General features: G+C 42.9%; 1 protein-coding gene across 1 annotated transcript in view; it reads right to left on the bottom strand.

Annotated features, from left to right (window-relative positions):
• Positions 1-20913, bottom strand: part of BTBD9 (BTB domain containing 9) — a 412761-nt gene that overhangs the window by 84406 nt on the left and 307442 nt on the right. The gene's annotated exons all lie outside the window — the stretch shown is intronic.

Genomic DNA, 20913 nt, shown 5'->3' with positions numbered 1-20913 from the left:
GGGTTCCTGAGTTCTGTAGACCCAGTTGCATTACAGGAAGACATATGACCCCTGGTGGGCCAATCAGATTTCATATCAAAAATTTAGAATTATGTAAGATTTTAGCATAATTGGCTCTGTTCACTTAAAATGATGATAAAAATGTAGACATTCTGGAGTGACCCTCTTTCATCAGAAGCTCAAAGAAGTAAAGAAAGTCATCTGCGGTGAGAAGCAAGAAGACAGATGGTATGGCCCAGGGAGGGCTGTCTGGGTCCCTCGCAGGATTCCAACATCTGATTTTAGTCCCTATGGGAGCCACCAGAGTTCCTGCCCTAGTGTTCCATGAGAAATTTCCCAATCACTTTAATAAACTCACCATTTAGGACTTAAGCCATCTTTACTTGGTTTCTGCAGCTTGGAAACAAAAGGGCCTAAGATAAGTTCCTAGCAGAGTGCACGAAAAGAGCAGACATTCCGATGATGAGGATGACAATGATGACGGGATGGCTACGAGACCAGAGAGACTATGCAGTGAAGAACAGGGGTGGTGAGGAGGCTCACTCTGGACAGCAACCTTTTCATTCAAACATGAAGGAGATCCCTTGTGGAAGCCAAGAGTGCGAGGACTGCAGTGTGGGGTGAAAAGGCAAAACAGGTGCTGGAATAGGCTCTGTGAGGCTGGCCGAGCTGCAGGGAGGGGCTTTCGAAGATGGAGCAATCAGCGTGGGTTGTGACTCTCTTCCGCAGTGGCACCGAGGGAACAGGAGGGAAGAAAGCAGGATCGACAGTGACAAGGAAGAGACAGTGCAGGATCGGGGAAGTGAAGGGTAGTTAAGAGTATTTACCACTTCAGGCTGCTGAGGAGTTAAGTGGGGTCAGAGGGGGCTGACTACCTTTCAGAATAGAGAGGGACGGGAGGTCATGACGCAAAAGAACGGATGTGATGGGCATGAAGGTGAGGGAGAAAGGTATGAAGTTCTGGTCACAAGGGAAAATTTCAGTGCTTTCACCTCATTCAGAAGAGTACAGTTCTCACTCTTCTGAATGAGGAGCAGAAAGACAAACATCATGTTAGAGGCTCTGTTTTAATCTCTGCTATTGTGAGGCAGGAGGGAGCCTGTAACAGCTGCCAGAAGTCAGTACAGTTTCAGAGGAACAACTTTACTGGTGAGAAACTGGGATTTTCCCAAAGATAAGAGGGATCCTATTGTCAGCTGTCACAGGGTTCAATTATGTAGCTTCCTCCTCAGGTGGGGAGCAAGGTCAAGCTTGCTGGAGGCCACAGGCCCAAAGTGAGATTCTCAGCGGGAGACTGGAACTGAGAGCCAGCGCTTTAACAACGCGTGTGCAGCGGACCAGGTAGCTGCCCTGCAGATTCCAGACACGGGAACCCCTGAGGAGCAGCCACCACGGGGGCCCTGCCTCTAAGTGGGCCACAACCTCTCAGGGGAAAGGGGACACCAGGAGAAGAAGAAAACACAGACTGCTCGACAGATGGAAGGGGAACTTGGGAAATACGTTAGTCAGAGTCCACGTACTGTCTGACGTTGTTTAATCTCTCATATATCTTAGAGAGTGACTTCTCTAAGAGAGGAAGAAATAATGACACTGGCTAAATAATCTTCTTTTGCAGCCGGCAAGGGAAAAGGTAAGCGCAAGCTCTCGGCTGTCTGGCATATGCAGCTTCTGTGTTCAGTCACTGAAGCCCCAGGATGAGGAAAGGTGAGGTTATGTGTACACGCGGGCTCCACCGCATAGGCTAGTTCACTGAGAAAGGGGGGGGATAAAAGGAGGGGCCTTCCTCCCATCAAATCTTATGTTCTGTACAGTATAATTCAGGTGAGTTATCTGAAAGTGGAGAAATGCCAGTGGAGAATATACCTGCAGGATACGGCTACATGGAAAGCTGGATGGGACACAACTTTGAGACAATACAAAACTACCAACTTTTAACAGCTAATTGAGACCATCATTTCACTCCTTGAAGGGACTAAGTTTTTAATTTCAAGTTTTAGGTGATGACATAAAAGGTAACAGCATACTACCAAACAACATGGCTGCAGCTGCAATATTCAGAAAACACTGAGTGTGGAAAGAATGGTGAAGAGCTAATCATAATCTCACCTCACATTCACACAGACCTCAACGGTTTCAAAATGTTTTTGCATACATTATCGCATTTGGAAAAAAAACAATTTATAATCAGCACATTTCCTGCTTTCAATGCAAATCTATTTTTCTAAGTTACTTGGTTAATTCTTTTACATGAGCTAAACATTGAATAATCTGTAAAAAAGATTGCTTGGGCAATCACTTGGCAAACCCTTTATTAATAAGAAAGTTTTGGCCTAGGCTTAGATTTCATCCTACACAGTCCAATTTGATGAAAATTCTTTCATTTTATGTTTTCAGTGTGGATATATGAGAAAATTTTGTCCAGGCCAAACAGCCCTTGAGAAGAAAAGCAGTTTTCTTTTATTTTCCAAGGTGACTCTTTTCAATACAGCCCCTTCCTTAAGCGGGATGTTGGCATCAAAAATACTGGGAACCATTTCAAACGGTCTCGTTACATTTTAAAAGACCGTTACAGACCTCTTCGGCAGTGGCAGACCTCTTCGGCAGTGGCACTCTAAGTTGGTATGCGGCCTTTACAGATCTCTCCCTGCGTTTAAATTTGGCGTCATCAGTTCCCCTCTCCGCAGCAAGGCTAGCTTCCTTGATCTCAGCAGCTTCCTCATCATGACGTGTATACAGTCAGTGAGCCTGGCCCGATTTGGCTCAACAGTAGGATCGGAAAAGGATGTGTAAGAGGTAGAAATGGAGAGGTCCTGCCCAGACCACAGGGCTTAGCTCCTTAGGGATCAAGTCCAGCTCCATTTCAGCTTCATTTTCTATTAGGGGCTGTTGTGATTTTAAAAGGTCAGAATCAGTTTCTTCCGTTAACAGCTGAAGGCAGTATGCATTTATGTGAGCTTTCCTTTCCCCTGTCCACAATTCTATGATATTATTAGGAGAGTGAGAAGAAGGGACAGGCATGTTAAATAGCTCCAAACTCATTCATCTGTCAGTTGAGTGGTAGGGGTTTTCCTTCTTGGATCTTTACTTACACCTCTGACCCTTGTAGAACAAGTGGCCCCAGTGTGGCAGGGGAGCAAAGTCACCTGGTTCCAGGTTCCCTGCATAACACCACCCAATCCCCACCCCACACCCCCTTCAGCTTGCAGGACCAAGTCCAGTCAGGACCATGCATGGCTCGTCGTCCCCAGCACAGTGCCTTACAGATCATAAGCTCTACTGGATTGAACTGAAGGAGACGTGGGGACAGGACAGGAGACGATGATGGAAAGGAGACGGAACTACAGGTAAATCACCCTTCTCACATTATGAGCTAGCAGCACAGCATCTTTTTTTTTTTTAATTTTTAAAAAAATTTTATTTATTTATTTTTTGCAGTACGTGGGCCTCTCACCATTGTGGCCTCTCCCGCCGCGGAGCACAGGCTCCGGACGCGCAGGCTCAGCGGCCATGGCTCACGGGCCCAGCCGCTCGGCGGCATGCGGGATCCTCCCAGACCGGGGCACAAACCCATGCCCCCTGCATCGGCAGGCGGACTCTCAACCACTGTGCCACCAGGGAAGCCCCAGCACAGCATCTTTTAAGGCTCTATAGCCTGAGTTACATTTCAATCCGAACACACCCCCAGCCAGTCCTCTACCTCCACGCCCTTCTGGAGAGTCTCAGTGAAGAGATAATTTATGAAATGTACCAACTCTGACTACTATTTCATTTTTTTTTTTTTTTTTTTTTTTTGCGGTACGTGGGCCGCTCACTGTTGTGGCCTCTCCCGTTGTGGAGCACAGGCTCCGGACGCGCAGGCTCAGCGGCCATGGCTCACAGGCCCAGCCGCTCCGCGACATGTGGGATCTTCCCGGACTGGGGCACGAACCCGCATCCCCTGCATCGGCAGGCGGACTCTCAACCACTGCGCCACTGGGGAAGCCCCTACTATTTCATTTCTTGAGCTCCTTCTCCTGCCCCTCCTCTGACCACTTGCAAATATGTGCCCACATGCACACAGCCTATGAAGCACCAAGAAGCAGAGCCAAAGGGGAATTTAATAAGCTCTACAGTTCCTTTTCAGTCCCTTGGGTCAGGTTTTCATAGGAATCTGTATCTGTGGGAGAACTCACACTTTAGCTACAGGCAGATCTCTGTATTCTCTCAACCTGGTGATAAAGGGAGAGAATGGAAGGGCAAAACAAGGTGGGAAGGCTAGACTCCGAATACTATAGGCAAGAGAACATTCCAGCAGGGATGAACTACAAGGCAAAACTCTTCCTATTCGGTCATGTAATCTCTTTATTTTTGTTCTCACCAAATCTCTTCTCTGGTCTCTCTGAACACTGCCAGTACTATCTTCCCACAACTCTCTCTTTCTTACCAGCCTGACCTTTTCACCTTTTCACCCAAATCAGATCTGGGTTTCAACCTTTGCTCCAGCTTCGAATCATCTTCTTTTCCCCACAGGGCACCCTCTACAAAGTTCTGAGCTCTTTCTGAAAATGATTTTAAAACACTTGCCCATCCAATCTAAACCCCCGTGCTCCTTCCGCAGTACCGCGTGTGCTGGCCCTGGCTCATTCCTCCTTCAGATCCTCTCTCCACTAAGTGGCTGCTTTCCTCCTGTTGCATTCCCAAGTCTCGTATTTATCCCATTAGGTCCTGCAAGAAATGCTTTCCTGAGCTCTCCCTCATATTCACCCGGCCTAAATTTCTTCCCTTTAAATCCCTTCTCTAATGAACTTCCCTCACGAAATTCTTCTGTGAAGGCTTTCACATGAAAACGACTACACTCTAAAACAGAAAAATAAAACTATAATAAGTTGCAAGTGCTATAAAATTTAAACACTTAGAATAAGTAGATTATTCTATTTGAAGTTTGAGGTATCTGACAAATCATAATCCTCCATGTGGTACATGATATACCATTAAAATAAAGACATTAATGAGAATAATATTATAATAATAGCATCTTCTTCACAAATATGTAAAAGTGAGAATCCTAACAATGGTAAGTACTTATAAACAAAAGATAATTAATCAATTTAATAAATAACCGTGTGATAAATCTTTTGAAGAATGGCAAAAAGCAAGAAAAAAAGTGAGATTTTATGTAATTTTTTTATAACAGCTAGAGGGAAAAACAGCTAATTATGTTTTTCAATGGAATTCTTTTGATCACCGGCCACTCAGAACAGTTTTCTTGATCCAGGTCTTCAAAGCTGGGATCATAAGTTTTAATTCAAATGTTTTCAACTGAACATTAATAACTCTAACTCTTCTAACTGCTACACAGCCATAATTAAATCAAACTGGTGTGGGTTACAGGACCAAAGCCTAAACGGGCAGTTGCCTTTTTTTTTCTGGAATCACCTATGCTATTTCCCCAGAGTGGGAGGCCCAGGCAAAGGCTGTGAATGGGATAGGGTCGTGGGTTCTCTCACTTGTGCAGAAGATGTGAGGGTGCAGTTTCTGTCTCATAAATACTCACCAGAATTGCAGAATAGCTTCTCCCCCCTGCCTCCCACGTTTGTTTGGTTGAAGGATCGTCAGACAAGAGAAAAACACTCAGTCTTTGGAATGTATTCTGCATGAGCTGCCTTTTTAGAAATAACCCTCCCAGGTGCTGACATGAATATTCACAAGAGTATGCCGGGCACAGGGGCCAGTCTCCATGCCATGTACACTAATCCTTCAAAATGTATTCCAGGCAAGCTACCAGGGTGAACTCCTATACAGGAACTGGGCTTTCAGGTGATGGATATTGGATGGCTGAAAGGAGAAAATCTGAGTGAAGGAGGCAGAGATGAATAAATCACTCATATCCATCTAAGGCCCTGCTGCAGCGAGACTTGCCACTTTGACTCAAGCACAGCATGAGGCTTCATTAGAATACTGTACTCTGTGAATTAAACTGTTTCTTTTGTTCATCTGGCTTATCCTTCCTCATCAAGAAAAACAAACATTTATCTCCCCTGTGCCCCACAGCCCTATCTGTTGGACCCCTTTTTACTTTCTTCTTGCTTGGCTGATAGGACCTACACAGGCATCCCAAGAACACAGTTCTGGTACCACGCAGGCACCCAATGCAGGCATGCGAGCGTACACACACACACACACACACACACACACACACACACACAAACACCTCACACCACCCCACTTTACATCACTACCCTGACTCACATTCAGAAAGGTATAGGCAGAAAAGATTAAGAACCTCACAAACCAGGGAAGGAATCATGCCCAAAGTGGTGAGATCACAGACTTCTCAGGATCCTCCCACTCTGGTACTGAATCCCCAAGATCAACACTGAGATTCATGCTGAGGGGACCTGGCTAAGGCATAAGGGGACTTGGTTAAGGCAGCCGGTCTGAGTCACACATGAAACTGTCATAACTTAACACTCTTCAGACAATCAATGTTTAAGTGTCAGGGGCAGGGAGATATCTCTGGGGGTCATTTCCCAGGAGCTGGTGCTAGAACTGTTCCAGCTGTAAGCACCGTTCGTGCCCTAATAGCTTAGGGCATTTAGGAGCTTGGGGGATCCTGGCAAGTCAAAGGAAGAAGGAATATGAGCAAGGAAGAAGAAAATGGTGTAGCTTCAGTGACATTCTAGATCAAGTTATCTCCTCAGCTTATTTGGACCACAAAGGGCTCCACTAACTCTCCTTCAGCCTCTGATGGACACAAGGACATTCCAAGGCAATATGCAGCAGTGCCATCAGATGGGACAAGAGTCCCAACTCTGCTTCTAATTTGCAACCTTATCCTCTCAGATTTATAATCTGTTAAACGGGGTGTGAGGGTAGCGGAAGAGAGGGAAACAGATTCTAACTTGGATGATCTGTGGTTCCTTGTTTCTTTAATTTTTTTTTCTTTTAATTACAAAGTAATACATGATAGATCCTTTGGTACTTCTTATAAAGTATCCATAATAAAAAGGTGTTTACTAAATGCAAAAAACGTGAACCAATATTTTCAAAAATATTCTTTAGTAGCAGAACCCCTTTTACAAACAACGTCTTAGAAGAATATCAATACCCGTAACAGATAAAAGCAGAACTGCTCTACTAAGGTCAGCTTTGGGGCTGAAGCCTCATCTGCCAGACTTCCTACTGTGGCAGCCCCCCAGGCCCATCCCCCATAAAACAGAGAAGGAAAAACCACTGGGTCATGGTGTATATCTTGACCCCAAACTAAATGCTGATATTAATGTTCATATCTTTTAATAACAGGCTTATAAATATTATTATTCACATTTTTTGAAACCATGAACGGCAAATGAGTTCCCTAATTCTTCACTTTTGCCTTTATGGACTAGAGTTCTTAGTGAGGAAAGGAGCTGAATAGATAGAGCATTGGTAAACTATGGCCTGTGGCTGCCTCTTCTTGTAAATAAAGTTTTAATGGAACACAGCCATGTTCTCTCACCAGAGTTGAGCAGTGGTGACAGAGACTATAGCATACAAAGCCTAAAGTTACTATCTGTCCCTTTTTGGAAAAGGGTTGCCAGTGCCAGGAATAGACAGAAAACTAAAGCTCTTCTTACTGAACAGTAAAGATTTACGGCACCAAGGTAAGAAATAAAGATATAGTTTAAAGCTGAGCTTAGCCCAGAAATGGCTAAAATCCCTTTATTCTGTTGAAAGTGTTTCAATAGATTTTCATGTAGCAAATTCCACACGGAGTTTTTAGATTCTGCTATAGTCCTAATCCCATCGCTGTTACTGTGACAACTGTACCGATAATTCTTGGCTTGCTTTTCACCCCAAGTTTCTGGTATTTCTGCTAAGAGTAAAAGAAAAGGAAGGAAGGAAGGGAGGGAGAAAAATTCCAATTAAAAATGAAAACCTGAAAATTCCATTCCCAAACCCTCTCTGTTCCCAGAACTGATGGAAGTGCCCAGGCGCTACATTCTCAAACTGAAGATATTTGCAAGCAGAACAGACACTGACCACCACCCTCCAGATCTCTACTAAATAGCATGGAGGCAGCAGGGTAGGGTGAAGAAGTTATAGAGACGTTTAAAGTCAATAAGTAATACACACACAAAAGTTATAGAGTCAATAAGGCAGTTAATATGACAGCAGTAAAACACTAATATCTCAGTTATATGGGAAGATGACATCACAGACTAAGCCACACCAATTAGGTAGACAGGGTTGTTTATTGGTCACCAGGAGAAAATGGATTTACAAGGCTCTATCCCCTTGCTATCTCTCCAGTGCTGTCTAGTGTGATTATAAAAAGCATCTTACAAGAATACCTGACCAGGACAGTCTATGACCACAAAACAATAAAAACATTTTGCTGCTTAGTGTTTTAACAAAACTACTCATTTGGAATCTTTAATGAAACCAGTTTTAAATGGATGACTCTATTTCCATGTTCTTCCCAAATAGTCCCAAATAATCGCCGTGAATTCTCTACTTTTTCCCTGAGTCTAAAATATACAGCTAAAATCTCACTATAGTGAACACAATCATGACAAAGCAATTTACCTATTCTACTAAGAATGTTATTATCAACAAGATATTATTTATTGGGTCACTGCCAATTCTCAAACAATTCTCTATAGATAATGCTTTATCTATTCCTAATAGGACTATCAAGAGCTTCCTAATAAAGACACTATTTGATTATAGATGTTTATTATTATTTTAAACCTTAGAGAAGAAGTGAATACAGAAAGTGAGATATCAAGAAGAAAATTGACAAGGGTATGCATTAGACATCGGGGGACAATTAAATGATATATGCCTAAGAGGATTAGGAACAAGATCTATTATCTTAGACTGCAACTACTCCTTCCCACAAGGTTCTTGAGGTAAGTACATGCCAAGGAAAGTCCCAGCAAGTGGGAAGCAAAGGGACACTTTACTGCTAGTAGAATTTTTGACCCAAAACCCTAATCAAAAGGCATAAGCACTCCTTTTCCCCAAGTTGGTTATGCCTGAACAGCTTCACCCAAAGCAAGCTAGGAGGCCTGTTCTGTCCCTTTTCCACACCCAAAACTTATTCTTGCTTTTTACCACTACAATTTAAGGAAGGATCAACCCAATACACATTTTAGTACCACCAAAACAGAGTGAGTACAGGAGAGATCATGGTCCCCTGCTGCCTAGCACTGAGCTATCCCTGGGTTGAGGCAGTAATCTTACCTGGCCACCCTAAAAGATAGAAGAGGAAGTAAGAATGCCCAAGGAGAAGAAAGGATAGGTGTGCTTGTTGTGAGAACAGAAGAGAGGAGAGAGAGAGATGGGGAGAGGTAGAAACAAAGAAGGAGGACAGGGCCTCTTTCTAGGAGAATTAGTCCTGGCCCATCCCACTTAGGGCCTAGTGGAAGACAAGAGACACAAGAAGTGCTTCCACTGAAATGTGGCCCACTCTTGTTCCTGCCAATTCATGCATCTGATCAGCATCTCCCCCAGAAAGGGACTAAATGCTTTGACCATAACTACCATTTTGGGGAGGAGTGAAATGGGGATCGGGGAAGGCACAAAGAAATGCTGGTAGGAAAAGCAGAAGGTATTTTAATTTTTTCTCCCAAGATCTAGAATTGTGGTATTGCTATAATCACCTTCCCGCTTACTGTACTTCACATTTCAAAAGTTCCAGAAACTAGAAATATTCATTGTAATCCTACAAACACCACATTCCAAGATTTAGGAGGAAAAGACTGGAGGTAGTATGACAGTTATTCCCCAATAATCCCCTTAGAAAACCAGAGGTCTTTTAATGTATCTTTTCATGCTAGGGCTGATGGGCATGAGTGTTTTAACTCCAGATCTTAAAAACTGAAAATGTGGGGCTTCCCTGGTGGCGCAGTGGTTGAGAGTCTGCCTATCAATGCAGGGGACACAGGTTTGAGCCCTGGTCTGGGAGGATCCCACATGTCGCAGAGCAACTAGGCCCGTGAGCCACAAGTACTGAGCCTGCGCGTCTGGAGCTTGTGCTCTGCAACAAGAGAGGCCGTGACAGTGAGAGGCCCGCGCACCACGATGAAGAGTGGCCCGTGCTCGTCACAAGTAGAGAAAGCCCTCGCACAGAAACAAAGACCCAACACAGCCAAAAATAAATAAATAAATAAATAAAAATAAAATAATAAAATTTTAAAAACTGAAAATGTTATTTCCAGCAGGACTTTTGACATAATTTAATCTACCATTTCAAAATAACACGGATAGGGCTTCCCTGGTGGCGCAGTGGTTGAGAGTCCGCCTGCCGATGCAGGGGACACGGGTTCGTGCCCCGGTCCGGGAAGATCCCACATGCCATGGAGCGGCTGGGTCCGTGAGCCATGGCTGCTGAGGCTGCACATCCGGAGCCTGTGCTCCGCAACGGGAGAGGCCACAGCAGTGAGAGGCCCGTGTACTAAAAAAAAATAATAATAAATAATAACATGGATACACAGTGAAATTTCTGATATTAGAATTTTATATGTACAGAAAAAAAGTCAAGTCCCTATAACCTGGTTAGGTAAACAGGTATTTTGGTTAATCAAATATGTCTGGTTAACAGACTCCATATGGATTGACAATTTTAACAAAAATTCAGAAATGTTTAAAATAAACTTAACTAGAGTAAAACCACACCAAACAAAATTTATTCTCCTTTTGATCAGAGGGTACTTGGGATCTTGCCTGCCTCCCAAATTTTATTAGGTGCATCCACTATCACTCTGCTGGTAAAGCATGAAGATCAGTCACAGTAAATTAAATGCTAGGTAACAATTTGTAACAGAAACTTAAAGTTTTTTTCCAAGAGGTAAATTTCATGAATAAGAGATCAAAGATATATAATCAGTAATGCTTCTCACTTTGGAGCAGAATTACCCAGTAAGCAGATATAGGCTTTTTATTTACAGAAAATTTTTGAAGCTGAGAATAATATAAAATACAATTATTATATTTACTGTTTTAGATGCATCCAGAAGCTGTGGGCATTAAAAAAAGTAAATGGAAAAAAAACCTACTGAATTATACATTTTATTTTATTTATTTATTTATTTATTTTGCGGTACGCGGGCCTCTCACTGTTGTGGCCTCTCCCGTTGCGGAGCACAGGCTCCGGACGCACAGGCTCAGTGGCCATGGCTCACGGGCCCAGCCGCTCCGCGGCATGTGGGATCCTCCTGGACCGGGGCACGAACCCGCGTCCCCTGCATCGGCAGGCGGACTCTCAACCACTGCGCCACCAGGGAAGCCCCTGAATTATACATTTTAAATGGGTAAATTGTACAGTATATGGATTATATCTCAATAAAGCTGTTTTTTAAAAAATATGGAGATCTATAAAAATTCCAAAGTAGATGTGAAATGTCAAGCAGGAGGTAGTGTCTGTGGCAGAGTTGTTGACTGGATGAGCCAACTCCTTACCATGACCCTCAGCTTCTTTGCCAGACGTGCTAGGACTGACTGCATGACATAGTTCTGCCTGATAACTAAATGGAAGTCGGCTAGGTGGGGCTTCAAATAAAGCTTTGGCTTTTCCTAATAAAAAGAGACAGACTTGACTGGCAGGGCTCTTTACACTTTTACCACTTTGCCCTCCTTCTTCCTGCCTAAATGCAGATGTGGTAGGTAAAGCTGTAGCAGCTGTCCTGTTCTCTGAGGCAAAAATACAAGTAGAAAAGACCAAGAAAATCAAAGAGCTCACTGAACTGCAGAACCAATCCTAGCAGCCACCCACCTGTAGACTTTTTGTTATGTGAGACCGAGACAAACAAACAAAAGCAAAACAAAACCAAAATAGTTTTAAAAACATTTAAAAAGGCTTTCTTGGGAATTCCCTGGTGGTCCAGTGGCTAGGACTCTGCAGTCTCACTGCCGAGGGCCCAGGTTCAATCTCTGGTTGGGGAACTAAGATCCCACAAGCCACACGGTGCAACCATAAAAAAATAAAAATAAATTAATAAATAGTCTTTCTTAATCAGGTTTTTTGTTATTTGCAGCTAAACGTAAGCTCCTTCGGAGCATATGAGGGCTAGTAATAAAAATGAATTTTTATTCATTTATTTTTAATGTGTCAAGTCTTAGCCATAGCATTTAATGAAGGGTTCTATAATTTATATCCTTAAGAAATGAGAGTGGGTTGAACCAGAAGCTACAATGCCTTCTCTCATTTTCTTTTTAAGGCCATAAGAGGCTCTGTAGGATTGTGCAACAAACTGGAATCTTTGAAGGAAGAGTTTTAGCACTGGTGGTATCACCACGTTGATGGTAGAGAAAAAGAGAAGGAACTCAAATTATACTGTAGTCTCTTCACATCTTAAATGGAGACAGCGAAGCAGCTAAAACTCCAGAGCTACTGAAAGACATGGCAACTAAAAGGACCATTAAATTGTATGGAAAATCTAAACAGTCTTGACTGGTGTTTGGTTACAGTAAAAGGATAATGTGGCAAGGGTGGTAATGTCATAATCACTGAGGGACATGGTTTCAGACGTCGTAAGTAAAAGGAAGAAAGAGGATCCTTACCATTAGGTCTTAAGGGCACAGGAAAGAAAATACAGGCAGAAGTAAAAGCACACTCTGCATTTATCTATGTAACCAATACTCCTTATACTGAATCTGACACATTGTTGAAAGAGGTAACAAAGCAGAAGAAAAAATGATTCCTCAGCGGGAGCTAAGGCCATCCAGGAAAGTTGCTGAAAGGAGCCCTTGAGGGGTACCAACCAGCCTGTCATCATAATCACTTTTCCTAAGAGAAGGATGCAGAATGGAAGTGGATGGATGGGGAAGAAGCAAGAAGGGGAAGTGGAAGAGTTTTTCTTGTCTCAGTGCTTCTGCTGGTTCTTCACTAAAGATACAAGAATGTTTTGGTCAAGTGCCTCTGTGGTTACCAGGTTACAAAGGGCAAAGTTTAAAGAGAGAGGGAGAGAGGGAGAGGAGAGAGAGACAAGACAGACAGACAGACATCAAGTGCTACCATGATGCACCAAAAGCATCTTAACAAGGTGACAAATTGGGGCTCCTCGGGAAAAAAATTTCTCATTTAAGAGTATCTGAGGATTGAAGGTTTTGAAAGATAGATTACTGTTTTGGATTAATTCAAGGAGTAATTTCTTAAATGAAGGTGACCCTTCATCAGATTTCAGAATAGCTTCATTTACTTAATACTCAAAAGATAGATTCAAGCAATTTGATGTATTAAATCTGTAGAAATTTTGGTGAATTTGCTGAAAGTCCTATGCTTCTGCTACCCCTGAAGAGAACAGCCACATTTCTGTGATCCTGTATGGCTGATCTTGGGGGAAGCAGTGTTTGGAACATCTGTCAAAGTAAAACCACAGAAGGAGAAGGTTGATGCTTTCCATTCATTTGATCTTCCAAGGTGAATGATTCCAGTTTTTAAAATGATTGTTTACAGCAATACTGGTAAAGTATTTGTTTCAGAGGGGTATCAAATGAACGATTCTGGATAATTACTGAACATACATTTGTGCATGAAACATTGTGTCAAATGGGGTGATATCCTCTGTAAAAATGTCTTCTTGATGGGTAATCTTTGAAAACTGAAAGGATTTTTCTTTTCATGTATTCAGCTATATTTTATGATGACTAGTTGTCAACTCCTCTAATCGCTCAAGAAAAATAAATGGTTGACATGTGAGGTAAATCAAACACATACACACTTTTGGGGAGAGCATTTAACCTTTCCTGTTTTTCCAAAGAACATCTGAATTCTAGCCCCCCTCCTGTATTTTTAACAAGCAATTTAGTTGCCATAGCAATACTTTCTGGTTTTGAGATACATCTGGGATGAAACTAGCTGAGACATATTTACCATTCGCCAAAACTCTGCTGTTTCCAGGCTCCAGGATTTCTGGTCGCCTTAGTATTCATGACAGTTCAGACTCCAGCATCTACTGAGAACCACAAACTATAATTTTTTATTCAACAATTTTCCTTGGAACCAGAGTTCTGAGGTCTGAGGGTGATAAGAGAAGACTTTAGTGCGATGCAGATAGGCTGTGAGAGAAAAAACGTTTGGTAAATAAATCATGGATCAGCAAGACAAGGAAGAACTCCTTGGTTCAGGGCTGTGACATGACTGATATGAAGCAAATTTGGTAAAATATCTTTCCGATTTTGACTAGAATTATAGGCAATCTTAATCCAAGCCAGAGGAGTCATATTTTTAGAAGTTTGTTGTATTCTTTAGACTATAAAAAGGAAACTTTTCGCTCTCTAGGTTGCAAAGAAGGGTGTTCTAATGTAAATAAATGTATGCCTGCCTGTGCAGCACTCAGATAGAATGAAATGGAAGCAGCATGAAACTTGAGGCAAGAGTCCTTACCTGTGCTCCTGTCAGCACCTAACACCAGAGTTTCGTCTTAGTCATTTGCTGGAGGTGCCAGATCTTTAGCAGTTTCCTCACATATACTTAGAACAGACACACTGAGCAAATATGATGTCCAATTTATTTGATAGACAGAACTCCCTTTAGTTGCACCAACATTCTATGTTGTCAGCTCAGTCAATGAGTGTTTATTGAGTACTCACAGCACAGAGTACTGTACTAGGCACTTGGAAATCATTGCAAAGACCCAAGTCCATCGCAATACTACAATCACTATCTTCAACTTGAGATTATCTGTGGTTCTACAAGAACTTGAGGGCTGCACAGACATAGAAAATACTCAAATAATTACAAAACATCATTTGAGTCATTGGTTCAATTTCTCTCCCCACCTTCATGGACTAAGCCTTCATTTGGAGCTATTAAACAGGACACAAAATGGAATGGTTTGTGATTCCTCTCCTTTTTCTTTTCTGTGCTTATCCTTGGGAGGGAAGTGGATGAGCAATAGCTTGGCAGGGTGGTCAGCAGTGGGAAGAAGGAAAAACAGCAGTGAAAAAGGGATTTCTGATTTACAAACTGAACAGATAATCTAGAATGGTTGCAGCCACACAATAGTGAAAGGGCAGCTGAACTGGGTGTGGGCTTAACAGCTCCAAGAGAAGGAAGTATATGCTGGGATGAATAAGGAGCACAGCGACATATCTAATTTTTTTTTAAAAAGGATTAACTTTCTATTGCTTTGTTTTATCTATGTTTAATAACTGCAAGGCATAAACTGATTTGTGGTTCAGAAATTCTGTGCCAGATTAACTTTTATAAGTGGTAGAACTGGGTTTTTTTTCCTATTGCAAAGTAAAAACCTCCTCCCGACAGACTAAAGAGATTATGGATACCCACCAAGAACATACTTTGGGTTAGATCCATTTTGTCCTAACATATTATATTCATATAACATTTTCCAACTGAGGAACTCAAAATATTTTTGTGTCATTAACTCCTTAATCCTCATAACACCCAGAGAGACTATGGGTTTATTTAGTTGCATCTACCTGCACTGTTTCATCTTCCAACAGCCTACCTACTCACAATTAGGTTAGTTAAAGCATTACGGGTATTTTACTTACAGTACTGCATTATCAATTACAAAACCATCATTTTCAAGCTAATGTAAGAATTGTTAATTTAATTGACTAATAATGAGGGTTTCAACAAAGTGCTGTCACTTACTAGCTGAAAAAGACTGGGTAATACACATGCCTAATGCACAGCATATGTGATTTCTCATACTAACCTGAAAATACTTAAAAGGATATCATGATTAGCAAGTAGAAAGATAATAAGTCTTAAACTAAGGCGACAGAGGGACTATAAACTAAGACTTAGGTAGATTTGGTTAGTTACTATGTGGTCGTTTTATGTGGTCAGGCCTCTGAAGATTTCCTGTTATTTAAATTTTAATGTTTTTAAAAAAGGCATGAAAATAATATAATTACTACTAGTTACCCACTTTTAAGGCACATTCCAGGCAACTTCTCTCTTTTTCTCTCAAATAAAATGAACAAGTTACACTGTGCCTGTAAACCTAGCAACAAAACAAAGACAAACTCCTTTATTTCCAAGTTATACTGCCTGCTCTGGCTCTTGGGAAAGAGAAATAAACACCAAAGATGGGGAGAAAGTTTCATATAAACTGCAAGGACTAGGACGCCTCCCGCTGTCTCTTTCCTGGGAGCTGACTGGACAAAGGCTGGTCAGGAACAAAGAAGGTGGCTCCTAAAGGCACGATGGCTCCCCAGCTCCTCCCCTCCTCTCCTCAGCAAAGAAAACTCTCCTCTAATGGTGCTAATGAAACACTGGGATGGGTTTGTGGTGGTGGGTGGGATGGTTTGGGGAGCTGGTGACTGAATATAGAAACAGTAACAAAACATCTCAGGGCTGTCACCTCTGCAAGTCACCTCCATCGCCTTGCCTCTTACTCTCCTCCCCTCCCTCACTCTACTCCAGCCACCCTGGCCTCCTTGCTGCTCCTGCAACCTGCCTCACGTGCTCTGCCTCGGGGCCTTGGCACTCTGCCTGTGAGGCTCATCCCCCAGGTCCCCCAATGGCTTACTCTTCCCATCCTTCAGGCTCTGCACAGTGAGACCTTCCTGAACACCCAATCTAAAGCTGTGCTGTCTCCAACCCCTAGTCCTCCCTTCTGATGGCTCCATCTTTGAAATATCTGACATATTACAAATAGTGTTGTTTACTGGTTATCCACCACTGCCCCCTCCCCCAACAAGAATGTCAGTTCTGTGAGAAAACTGATGTTTGTTTTCTGGATTCAATGCTGTAGCCCCAGGGTTTAGAATAGTGCCTAGCACACAGTTAAAAGCTCAAAAAATGTTGAATGAAAGAAAATGAAGGGAGGAGGAGACAGTCAGAGATCAGGTTTCAAGGTCAGCCTTTCCAGGATCCACAAGGGTACTTGCCATACCAGACTCACTAGCAGGACTAGGTTCCCACTGACTGTGGTTAGCTGTGGGCATTGTCTGTCAAGAAAGAAGCTGGGGACTTCCCTGGTGGTGTAGCAGTTAAGAATCCGCCTGCCAATGCAGGGGACATGGGTGGGGACATGGGTTCGAGCCCTGGTCCAGGAAGATCCCACATGCCTTGGAGCAGCTAAGCCCACGTGCCACAACTACTGAGCCTGCGCTATAGAGCCCGTGAGCCACAACTGCTGAGCCCGCATGCCGCAACTACTGAAGCCCGTGCGCCTAGAGCCCGTGCTCTGCAACGAGAAGCCACCACAATGAAAAGCCCACGCATTGCACTGAAGAGTAGCCCCCGCTCGCCGTGACTAGAGAAAGCCTATGCGCAGCAACGAAGGCCCAACACAGCCGAAAATAAATAAATACATAAATAAAAAAAAAAAAAAAGAAAGAAAGAAGCTCTGCTTGCCTACCCAGCTACAGGGGAAACGCTCAGGAAAGGAAGAAATGGTTTATGTGGATGAAAACAGACAAACAAAAGAAATCTTATCCACACAATAATTCTGTCCTCTCTCAGGAATAAAGAATGCAGTAATCAAGATAATCCATGTTTGAGACATTTGCCTCTGTGTTCACCATCTACAAAGAAACCTGAAATTTTATAGTCAGTATACCTTGTGATTGGGCCCCCAGAGGAAGAGGTTCCAGAACTGCCAGATCTCCTCCCTCTTAGATGGAGAAAGTGTTAGTCACTCAGCTCTGTAATGCTCTCCCTCGAGGTGTTGATTTGGAATCTGGGCTTCTTTGGATACAGTGACTAGGAAAGCAAGTGAGTCATCACAAGCAATAGAAGCCATGGGTCAAATGTCACTGACTAATCAACCTGTCATTTGTCAGTTACCCATCCCCATGAAGAGACACCACTGATCTAGTTTCCTATCAATAAACATCTATCTGGGCACATCAGCTGCTGCTAACCATGGCCTGCAGAGATATCCAGCATCACCCAGAGGCATTGGTGGTTAAGAAATACCTCTCCCTTTCTTATTGATAATGTCACAGAAGAGGCAAATGCAGTTCCTGACAACGTAATGTTAGTTTCATAGGGACGTGTCTCTCTGAGTGTTCAGCCAGTTTCATGGGCCTTCAATTGCATGGATTTTCTCACTGCAAAAGCAATAGCTGGGCTTAAGGAAGGTGGAGGCTTCACGCGGTGCTGAGATACACAATTCTGCCTTTGGTGTGCTCATGCTCATCATCCCCCTCTGAGTCAGGAAAAAGAAATTGTGTGGGGAGAACCATTCTTTTTCCACATTTAAAGAAAACCAAATGGCACGGTTCTCTCTTGTCTCTCTTAAGCTCCAGTAACACCTTTTATCTGGAGTCAGATTCAACATCTCTGATTGAGTAGAGCTAGAGGCCAAGGTAGCCTTGCCACATGAAAAGCTTGTTTGTCTCTTTCTGAGTTGTCACCTTGGCAATGACCTCATGAGGTCCCTGCTCGATCTAAAATTCTGGATCTCCCACTATACCCGCTATAATTTCCCCTTCTATCTTGATAGACTACCTCATCTGCACATTCAATCTGTCAAGGAACACTTATTCTGAGTTGTCACAGGCTTCATATATCGGGTGAGGCTGGGAGGAGGCAGCAAGTAAACAATTATAATACAAACATGATAAATGCTCTGGGAGGAATTACATACAGAATGTACGGAATCATTGAATAGGGATGGCTAAATCAGCCCAGGAGATGATAGAAGGTTAGGGAAGCATTCCCAAAGGAGTGAAGTCTTGAAGGGTTTATAAGAGCCAGGTAAAAAGGGGTGATGAGAAGGTAGTGAGACACACATGTAATGAGAACAGCATGTTCTAAGAGTTGAAGGCATGGGGTAAGAGAGGGGTGACACATGCAAAACTGCAAGTAGCTGGATAGGCTGAGACAGTACGTGTAGGGGTGGTGGAGAGGCAGGAGACAAGGCTGTACGGAGAGAAGTAAGTCACATGTTCTTTTTTTTTTTGGCAGTACGCGGGCCTCTCACTGTTTTGGCCTCTCCCGTTGCGGAGCACAGGCTCCAGACGCGCAGGCTCAGTGGCCATGGCTCACGGGCCTAGCCGCTCCGCGGCATGTGGGATCTTCCCGGACCGGGGCACGAACCCGTGTCCCCTGCATCGGCAGGCGGACTCTCAACCACTGCACCACCAGGGAAGCCCAAGTCACATGTTCTTAATGCCGTTGTCTGAACTTTCTCCTTAAGGCAAATAATAGCCATGAATCCTCTTAAGAAGGGGCATGACCACATCAGATTTGTGGTAACAGTGTGGGAGATGGTTGCAGGTGGGGAAGAGCTACGTAGAGAAGAGAAACTACAAAGATGCAACTATGGTGATGGCAGTGGGGATGGGGAAGAGAGGAAGGATTTGTGAGATATGTAGGAGCTGGTATTGACAGCTGACTGGTTCAGTGGGGGAGGTGAGGGAAAGGAAGGAGTTTAGGAAGATTTCCATGTTTTTGGCTCAGTGGATGGGTGGATGAGCAGTACCACTAAATCAGATGAGGAAATCGCAGTGTGAGGCAACTTGAGCAGGGAAAGGGGAGAATGGTGGAATTCCATTTCTGACATATTGCTTTGAGATGCACAGGGACCGTTGTTGGATGGGGGGTAGAGAATGTGGGGTGCCAGGTAAGCAGACAGAATACAGGGAACGCTAAAAGAGAGTGGGCAGAGCTGCTAAGCTGCCAGTTTGCTTCTATCTTCATTGGCAAGAAGACTGGTTTTCAAATTAGAAATGGCAGAACAAACATAAGAGAAAACTGAAGCCCCAAATAGGTGAAGTGAAAGAAAGTATCTAGTCATTTTAAATGATTTCAAGTCTCCTGCTCAGATGAGTTACACACCAAGCCTTCTGAAAGAAATTGCAGATGCAATCTCAGAGACACGATTGGTAATCGTCAAGAATTTGTGCAGACTCTAAGACAAGAGAAGGACAACTGTTTTCCAGATTTTTAAAGTAAAGAGAAAAAGGTTGTAATGGGAAATATTCAGATAAGTTTAACACCATTTATGACAAAGATTCTAGAATGACTTATTAAATAGATGGCTTATGATTACTTTAGTTAATGCATGCAGCTGAGAAGAAGGAAGGAGGGTGCGTTGATGGCTATCTGACGGAAGTTTATTTATACTGCTAGCTTGTCCACACTGATTGTGGCTTGTGCCCTCCCCCTTCCTAAGCACGAAGTGAGTTGTCTGGCCTGCAGTATGAATTCAAGGCTTCTTTATCTGTGATTTGCTGCCTGTGGTACTCAGCCTGTATGTGGCCCTTTATGAAAAGAGGTTGAAAATTTAAATGAAGAAACCAACAGTCTGAATTCTCCAAGAAATCCAGCATCACTTGTCAGGGTACCCCAGGGAACCGACAAGCAGCATTAACCTCTGCAGTTATTAGCTTAGACATCAATAAACCTCTGTCTATTAGAATCCCACTACCTTATTTTTTGTGCTGTTTCTTTCTTTACACATACTAACTTTAAAATGAGAACAGGAAGCAGTAAGGAAAATGTGGTACAGCATGATGACAGGAAGGCAGTCATGTCTCACCAACATCTCTACCTCTGGCAGGCTAAGATATAATGTAAAATATCTTGTGTTAAAAAATATATATATATACACACACACACAACATTAGTCTTTCAGAGACCTTCTTAGAACCTTAAAAAAAAAAAGGGCAGCCTATTTGAGACCCAGATGACTCTCTTGAACTAAAGTATATCCTCTGGGAGATGTCACCAGTGTCACATTTTAAAATTATATGATCCTACAAATCAAGCAATAGTGGGTTAAAGTTCCCTTCTTAAAACAAAGCGAAACAAAACAAAACAAAACGAAAACAACCAAAAACCCAGACGTGAAGATTAGTAAAAAGATCTTTTAGAACCAGGTTTCATATTCAGATCTGTTTGGTTCATATATAAAGTCATTTATTCGAGTTGAAAATGATTTTGATATCCTGTAAGTTCCTAACCAATACAAACTGAGACTTGTGCTGTATCCAGGGAGAGGCCCTAGTCCTCGCCCTCCACAA

This window comes from Delphinus delphis, chromosome 10, assembly GCF_949987515.2.
Source record: "Delphinus delphis chromosome 10, mDelDel1.2, whole genome shotgun sequence".
Classification (NCBI taxonomy): domain Eukaryota; kingdom Metazoa; phylum Chordata; class Mammalia; order Artiodactyla; family Delphinidae; genus Delphinus; species Delphinus delphis.
The sequence above is the reverse complement of the archived record's forward strand: the minus strand, read 5'-3'. Positions and strand labels throughout refer to the sequence as shown.